General features: G+C 42.7%; 1 protein-coding gene across 4 annotated transcripts in view; it reads left to right on the top strand.

The window, feature by feature from the left end:
- Senp5 (SUMO specific peptidase 5) overlaps nt 1-8,920 on the top strand; it is a 62,983-nt gene that overhangs the window by 41,707 nt on the left and 12,356 nt on the right. The window lies entirely within an intron of this gene.

Here is an 8,920-nt window from a genome sequence, read left to right as displayed (position 1 = left end):
TGGGAACTAATCGACCTAGGAGGGCAAGGAGCAAAAAGTGTCCTTTGTGTCCCTCTGACCCAATTAGTATAGATCTCAAGGTATGTCTGTTAAACATCCAAGAAGGTTAGTTCCACCATTCTGGCATTTTTAATTACTGTGTGTCATGCAGATAAATCTTGGGTAATGATCAGTTGGTTTAAAATTTATTTTTACTTTAATTTTTCTGAGATATCATTAGCTAGCATGCAACTCACTGTACAGCCAAGGATGACCTTGAACTCTGGATCCTTTTGCTTCCACTTCAGAGTACTGGGCATGCAGTTGTGAGCCACCATGCCTGGTTTATGAAGTACTGAGGATCAAACTCAGGGCTTTGTGCATGCTTGGAAAGTATTCTACAACTGAGCCATATCCCCAGCCCTGGGGATAATTTTGTACAAGTAGGAAGGCTAATTGGAGTGAACAAACCTGAGAAATAAGCTAGAGTCAGACCTGGATCAGAGCCTAGTTTGGTAACTTAACCAGCAATAACTTGAGCAAAGTTACTTGGTTCCCCTGAATTTCAGTCTCCTTTTCTATAAAATAGAAAAGGTATTTATTTTTTTGGAGGATAAAATGAGATTATACTAGGAAACTGATAGGTAAAGCAGCCGATGGATGAATCCGGTTGATTGGGAAAAAGCACCAGGACACAGATAAAACTCCAGGGGAATAGAGTTTATTAGCAAAGGAACACCTGGGACAGATTCCCTTCCTGGCAGGGAAAATGTCTGCCCCTGGGTCGTGAGCTGGGGTCTTTTATAGGGGGAGGATTCTGGGGGTGTAGAAGGTAGGAAGATACATTTCTTTTTTTTTTAAGATTGCGGGGGGAGCGGGGGAGCATGAGAGCAGGACTGTTAAAAGCTGCCCTCTTTAGAGATCAAAGGGGAAGTCTGCTGTGTTGGCTAAACAGTGGAGAAAAGTCTGCTTCTCTTAACTTCAAAGACCAGGGTGCTTATTAAGTGGGTTCCCTTTTCTAAGGGGTTTGTGAGGTCCATGAGGCCCTGTTGGTGAGGGCGCAGGGCTATCTGAGCCCTAACAGAAACCACTAAGCACATTGTAAGCACACAGTAAAATGGTAATTGTTATGATTTATATTAATACCAAATGTGCATTTCAGGTTTTTTTTTTAATCTTTTTGAGACAGGGTCTGCTTGTAGCCCCAGCTGTCCTGGAACTCACTATGTAGACCAGGCTGGCCTTGAACTCACAGAGATCTGCCTGCCTCTGCCTCCTGAGTACTGGGATTAAAGGGGTATACCACCATGCTGGACTTTAGCCAGTGCTCTTAACCTCTGAGCCATCGCTCTAGCCCCTAGTCATTAGTCACTATTTCAACAGATAAAATGATAACAAAGCCATTCATTTCTGAATTTTTCAGTGCTTTGTACTTCCTCCCTTCAGGCATACTTCCAGCCTGTTAGCTTTCTTGCAGCACTCATTATTGCCTCAAGGATTTCTGATTTCCCATTCTTTGTGCATAGAATAATCTTAGAATGATGTATGCAAGGCTCACTCTCAATACCCCCTCACTGTCTCTGTGGTCCAGGCTGGCCTTGAGTGCATCATTCTCTTGGCTCTGCATCTCCAGGGATCAGATTTCAAGGCTGTGCTATAACTCCTGGCTCCTCTTACCTCTTTATTTTCCATCTTAGTATTTTTCACTACCTGATTTGTAGTATACATTTCTTGTTGCCCCCCCCATGAATTTTTCATGAGAGGATGTTTGTTTTATATAGTAATACCAGAGTAATGAGTGCTTTTAAGGATATAAAGGTAACTACTGATAAGATCTAAAAATTCTTGTCATGTGTGGTGGCACAGGTCTGTAATCATAGTTGTAGGAGACTGAAGCAAGAGGATCATGAGTTCAAGGCCAGCCAGGACTCCTGAACTGTGTCTTAATATGTGCATACCATACTAGTGCTGTTTTTCTGGGTTCAGGAAATGTGAAATCCTTACACTGGGCATGGTGATGCACATCTTTAATCCCAGAACTCAGGAAGCAGAGGTAGATGATCTTGTCTGTGAGATCAAGGCCTGCCTGGTCTACATAGTAAGTTCCAGGCCATCTGGGGCTATAGGGACAACTTGTCTCAAAAATTTAAAAGAGGGAGGGAAGGTAGGGAGGGAGGGAGGGAGGGAGGGATAAAGGAAGGGAAATCCAGAATTGGTTTTTACTGTACATTCCATCTTTCAATATTTACTGAGTTGCTTTTTTTTTTTCTGTTTCTATTTTTTGTATGTGAACATGGTGTGGAGGCCAGAGAACAATCTCCAGTGTTGTTCCTCAGGAGCTATCCACCTTGTTTTTTGAGACAGTGTCTCAGTAGCCTAGCTTGCCCAGGAGCCCCAGGAATCCCAGTCCTCCCCAGTCCTGGGAGTACATGCATGTCCTACCACACCCAGCCATTTCCATGGGTCCTAGGTATCAACGTCAGGCAGACCAAGCACTTTCTTTACCCACATCTCTCCAGCTGAGTTGTTATTACTGTATACTAAGCAGTTTTCTAGTCAGTGATATGGTAAGACTCTCTTATAGGACTTACAAATCAGACAGTAAATAAAATCTAATCAGAGAGTGATAAGTGCTACTTGCCTGTGGGGACATTGGAACAGACTATTAGAGCTGGAGGGGTAGCTCTGTGGTAGAGCTTTTGCCTGCCATATGTGAGGCCCTGGGTTCAAGGTACTGAGTTTTGATCTCTAGCCCCATCAAAAAGCAAACAAAACAAAAAAAAACCCCAAGACTTCTCATAAAATAGAATGTGAAAATACAAAATAATAGGGGTGATGTGAAAGGAAGAGAAGGACGACACTAGCTCTTTTAGATAGGATAGTAAGGAAAGATCTATTTTGGCTTTTTGAGACAGAGTATCCCTTAGTCCTGACTGACCCTGAACTTTCTGTGGAGCCTAGGATGACTTTGAACTCCAGATCCTCCAACCTCTTTTTCCTAAGCGCTTGGATTACAGGAATGCACCAGTTTTCTGGCTAGGAAAAACTTTTTGAAGAGGTCACATTTCCCTTAAAGCTCAGTGGAGAGAAGCAACCATATGAAGGTCAGAAGAGCAGTCCAGAGTAGATAAACAGTAACAAGCAGTCCTGAAACAGAAGTGACCTTAATGCTGTACAAATCTAGACACAGTGAGGCTGGAGGTGAGCAGAAAAAACAGTCATTTTTATATCTATAAAACCACATGTTCTGTGACCCTACAGAATTTAGAGAATTTTCCCCAACATTAAAGAAGCAACCAAGTTTTGTGCAAACAACTGGAAGAGCATCTTCTAGTTCAAACCAGTTCTGACATTAGCTACCTAGAGATAATGTTCCATCTTGCAGTTTGAGGATTCAGTCCCATAAGACTAAAGGAGAGCACATACTTCTTATTAACCCTTGCTTCTGATTGTGCAGCTGTAAATAGGGCTTCTCATAACCCCCTTCTGGTGTTCAGTTTATTTGCTCTAACAACAGAGCCGACAGGAACATGTTTACCTGTTTATTCCAGAGGACACTCTAAAAATATAATCCGCCATATGAGGCAATACACAGTAAGAAGTTTGGAAGATGCCAAGCGTAGGAACATCTGTCCATGTGGAATTGGAGCCTTTTAACCTTTCTGGCCTGTGAATGTATCCTATTCATTTTCCTGGAAGCCTTCATATGTTCAGCTACCACCAGGGCTTCTAAATGCTATCCGTTTTTGGGTCATTATGTAGGCATGGTTGACAAGAGACCATTGGCCATTGGGGGCTAACTGAACTTTATCCCGTCTCCCCTCCCTGGAAGTAGAAGGGTGGATTTGAGTGTTCGTACTGTTTGAGCACAGCTAATTTCTCCTGGAATCAGCTCCCCTCTCCACCCCTTGGTTACCTAAGGACTTTACAGAAAGTTGCCTCATGAACATCCTTTTCTTTTTGCTCTTCTTCTCTTTTCCTTTTTCCATTCCGCCTCTTTTCCTTTTCTCCCTGTTCTGGCCACTCACACATGCACATATGCACACATACTCAGACACATAAAATAAAATGAATCATAAAGACATTGATAGTAGGAGACATCTCAAAATAGAATAAATTGAATAAATCTAGTAGACAAGTAAGCTTTAAAAAAAAAACCACCTCAGTATAATTGTATAGAGGTATGATATATCAATATACACCCTAAAAAGAGAATATATGGGCCAGTGAGGTGGCTCAGCCAGTAAAAGCATGTGCTACCAAGCCTGATGAGCTGAGTTCAGTCCTGGAACTCACATGGTAGACAGAAAGAACTGACTCTCTGAAAGTGGTTCTCTGACCTCCACAGGTGCACTGTGGCCTGTGAGTGTCACCCCCCCCAAATAATTAAATATAAAGAAGTTACTAATCAAATTGAAAATAAGGGCTAGAGAGATGGCTTAGCAGGTAAAGGTACTTGCCTTCAAGCTTAACAATCTGAGTTTGATCCTGGGGACACAAGTATGGAAGGAAGGAACTGACTCCTACAAATTGTTCTCTGACTTCCACATGGCATGGTGGCACACATGAGTGCCCCTCCCCCAATAAATAAATTAAATAAAAAATGCTTAAAAAAATTTTTTATTTATGTGTATGAGTGTATGTCAGAGCACCTGTGTCATGCAGTGCATTGCCGATGGAGGGCAAAAGAGGGCATCGGATCCCTGGAACTGGAATTATGGGTGGTGGTTAGCTGTCATATGGGTGCTGGGATTTGAACCCAGGTCCTCCGTAAAAGCAGTCAGGGCTTTTACCTGCTGAGCCATCTCTCCAGCCCCATAAAAAATACTTTTTAAGCCGTTGTGGTGGTGCATACCTTTAGTCCCAGTACTTGGGAGGCAGAGGCAGGAGGATCTCTGCGAGTTCAAGGCCAGCCTGGTCTACATAGTGAGTTCCAGGCCAGCTGGGCCTACAGGGAGACCCTGTCTTAAAAAGACCAAAAAAATAAAAATAAATAAGTAAATAAAAACTTTTTAAAAGGAAATTCTTTAAAAACTTGGGGCTGAAGAGATGGCTCAGAGAAGAGCAGTGCTGGCTGCTCTTGCAAAAGTCCTGGATTTGAATCCCAGCACCCACATGGCACAACCACCTGTAACTCCAGTTCCAGGAAATCCAGTGCCCTCTTCTGACCTCTGAGGGCATTGCATGACACAAGGAAGTCCTCTCCTTCTAATGTGGGTTCCTGAGATGGAACTCAGATCATCAACTTGGTGGCAAGTGCCTTTACCCACTGAACCATCTCGTCTACCCTGTTAACTGAAATTTTGACTGGAATAGATAATTCAAAAATAGAGTATAATTTTAAAGCTGGGCGTGGTGGTGCATGCCTTTAATCCCAGCACTCTGTGAATTCAAGGCCATCCTGGTCGTCTAATGAGTTCTAGACCAGCTGGAGGTACCGGGAGACCCTGTCTCAAAAAAAAAAAAAATTGTAATTTATGATAGGTTATAAAAGATGTATTAGAATATAAAAGGCTTATAAAAGATGAAGTTGATGTTTTTCTTGGGGTTGGAAAGATGGCTCAGCAGTTAAGAACACTTACTATTCTTTCAGAGGACTCAGGTTTAATTTCCAGCACCCACAACAGCTAAAGCTGTAATTCTAATAGCTCTAATTCCAGGAGATCTGACACCCTTTTCTATCCTCCGCAGGCACTGCATGCATGTGGTGGACGTGCCTGCAGATAAAATACTCATATACATAAAATACAAGTAAATAAAATTTAAAAAATATTTTTATTAAATTTTTGAGAATTTCATGACATATTTTGATTATATCAGTACCCCTTCCCATCTGCAATCCCCCCTTTCTTGCCTCCACCAAATTTCATGCCCCCCCTTTTTTAAAGGCCTGTGAAGTCTAAATGTGTTCCCCAAATATCCATTGGCATGGGTCCAACCCCTGCAGTTTGGTCAGCCTGCCCAGTGTTACACTCTTTTTTTTTTTTTTTTTTTTGTCTTTTTTGAGACGGTCTCCCTGTAGTCCCAGCTGACCTGAACTTACTATGTAGACCAGGCTGGCCTTGAACTCACAGAGATCCACATGCCTCTGGGACTAAAAGTGCACCACCACGCCCGGGTAGTGTTATACTCCTAAAGGGAACTAACCTTGTCTCTCTCTGCAGCTATCCTCTGCCAATAGTTCCTCAGCTAGGGTTGGGGCTTTTTACCAACCTCCCACACTCTGTGCTGGGAATTTGTCTGGCTTGAGCTTATTTAGGTCTTGTGCATCCAGTCACAACTGCTATGAATTCATATGAGTAACTGCCGTGCTATCTGGAAAACACTGTTTCCTTGTAGTCATCCACCACCTCTGGCTCTTACAGTGTTTCCGCTTTCTCTTCAGTGATCCTTGAGCCTTGGGAGGCGAGGGCTTGAGATAAGTCTTCTGTTCAGGACTAAGCACTCTGCAGTCTCTTCTCTGCACAGAAAGTAGTTGTTTACTCCTATAACATTCATGCCACTACCCCATCGTAGGAATATCTTGCCAGGCCATTTGTTATTGTAGCTCACAGGGCTCACAGCTGGGTAAGGTTGATAATTACTTTTCTCTTTTGGGAGCATGCATTGCACCTTTCAGCATAATAAAGCTAGCCAGTAGAGATAAAGCTTTGAAATCAGTATCAGCTTGATTTCTTCCAGCAATAGGGTCTTATTGTCAAGTTCTGGTAAGTAACCAACAAGCAGGGCAATAGCCAGTTTTGGGGTTTTTTTGTTGTTGTTGTTGTTTTTTTTTTTTGTCTTTTTGAGACAGGGTCTACCTGTAGCCCCAGCTGCCCTGGAACTCACTATGTAGACCAGGCTGGCTTTGAACTCACAAAGATCTGCCTGCTGCTGCCTCCCAAGTGCTGGGATTAAAGGCGTGTACCACCACGCCCTACTAGCCAGTGTTTTTTAAAGATCTGTGGGACCTCTGGTCAACAGTTTCAAGAGAGTCTATTCCTGGTATTGGGCTTTTTTTTTTTTAATATTTTTATTTTATGTGGATGAGTGTATTGCCTGCATGTATGTGAGCGCACCCATGTCGTGCAGTGCTGTGGAGGTCAGAAGAGGGCTTTGGATTCTTCTGGAACTGGAATTAAGGATGGTTTGTAGCCGCCATGTGGGTGCTGGGACTCGAACCTGGGTCCTCTGCAAGAGCAGTCAGTGCTCTTAACCGCCAAGCCATCTCTCCAGCCCCAGCATTGGGCTTTTCATTTGCTAGCCTATTTGTGTTTGGTAAGGACATTGTCCCCGTTATAGGGCAATTCCATTTGAACTCTTTTCTTGTGTCTCCCTCTAGTCCCAGCTGACCTGGAACTGCTATGTAGACCAGGCTAGCCTCAATCTCACAATCTCTGTCTCCCAAATGCTACAATTAAAGGTGTTCACCACCATGCCTTATTTAAACTCTTTATATTGAATGTGTATATCCTTAAGAAGCCTCTATAGTGGTAGGTTTCCATATGAAAATAGACTTTTCAGAAGGCCTTTAGTGTTAGTTATCACTCCCCATACTTCCCTCCTCTGCCCTGTCCTCCCATTCCCCACCCCATTTTACCCTTCCTACTCCATTACTCTGTTGTGCTGCTTTATATTACTGCATCCTGTCTCCCTTCCCATGAAGCCTTCCCCAATATGGCCCCTCACTAGTTTCTGGCCTCTATGGATTTTCCAATTGAAATATGCATATGTCAAGATTCAAAGCTAGCATTCACTGACTAGAGAGAACACACGGTGTTTTTCTTTGTGAGTCTGGGTTACCACACTTAGGACGATTGTTTCCAGTTCTGTCCATATACCTGTGAGTTTCATAATTTTGTTTTTTTAAACATTGAATAAAATTCCATTTTATAAATGTACCATACTTTGATAATCCATTCATCATTTATGGATATCTAGGTTGTTTCTGTTTCCTGGCTATTGTGAATAGAATAGCGAACATGGATAATCAGGCATCTGTGTAGTAGAATATAGAGTCCTGTGGGTATATGCTCAAGAGGGCTATGGCTGGGTCATGTGGGAGATCTACTTCTAACTTTTTTTTTGTCTTTTTGAGACAGGGTCTCCCTGTAGCCCCAGCTGGCCTGGAACTCACTATGTAGACCTGGCTGGCCTTGAATCACAGAGATCCGCATGCCTCTGCCTCCCAAGTGCTGGGATTAAGGGCGTGCACCACCATGCCCGGCCTACTTCTAACTTTTTGAGGAACCTCCACACTGATTCCATAGTGGGCGCACCAATCTGTACTCCCACCTACAGTGAGTAAATGTTCTTTCCCCACAACCCTAACAACCACTCCAGCTCTAGGGAAATTTCTGCCTCGGTGGGTACTGCATGCACATGGTACACTTAAACTTACCATGCTGGCAGAACACTCAGATACATGAATAACAAAATATGTTTTGGAAAGAATGTTTTTCTCAGTTTTAACATTTGAGACACACTTGAGAGTAATAGCGATACTACTTAAAATTTTTTGCCCATTTGAAATGTGTCAGAGCACGTTTGTGTGCATTTTTTTTTTTTCCCTGTATGCTCTTCTTATTTTCTGGAACTTCATAAGGTAGGTACTATTTTTGTCTACATTTTATAGTTGAAGAAATCCCAGCTCAAAAAGACCAACAAAACTGCCACAGCCAGACCAGGCGTGGTGGTGCATGCTTTTAGTCCCAGCACTCCAGAGGCAGAGGCAGGCAGATCCCTGTGAGTTCAAGGCCAGCCTGGGCTACATAGCAAGTTCCAGGCCAGCTGGGGCTACAGAGAGACCCTGTCTCAAAAAGAAAAAAAAAACCCAAAATGACAAAAAAAAAAAGAAAAAATTGCCAAAGCCATATGGTCCATAAGTGGAAGTTCCACAATTTGAAACTTAAGCAGTTTAACTTAAGAGCACATTATCTTTACTTATTTTTTCATTAAATAT

The sequence above is a fragment of the Nannospalax galili genome, unplaced genomic scaffold (genome assembly GCF_000622305.1).
Source record: "Nannospalax galili isolate Female #2095 unplaced genomic scaffold, S.galili_v1.0 scaffold598, whole genome shotgun sequence".
NCBI classification, from domain to species: Eukaryota; Metazoa; Chordata; class Mammalia; order Rodentia; family Spalacidae; genus Nannospalax; species Nannospalax galili.
This window is presented reverse-complemented; position numbering and strand designations above follow the sequence as displayed.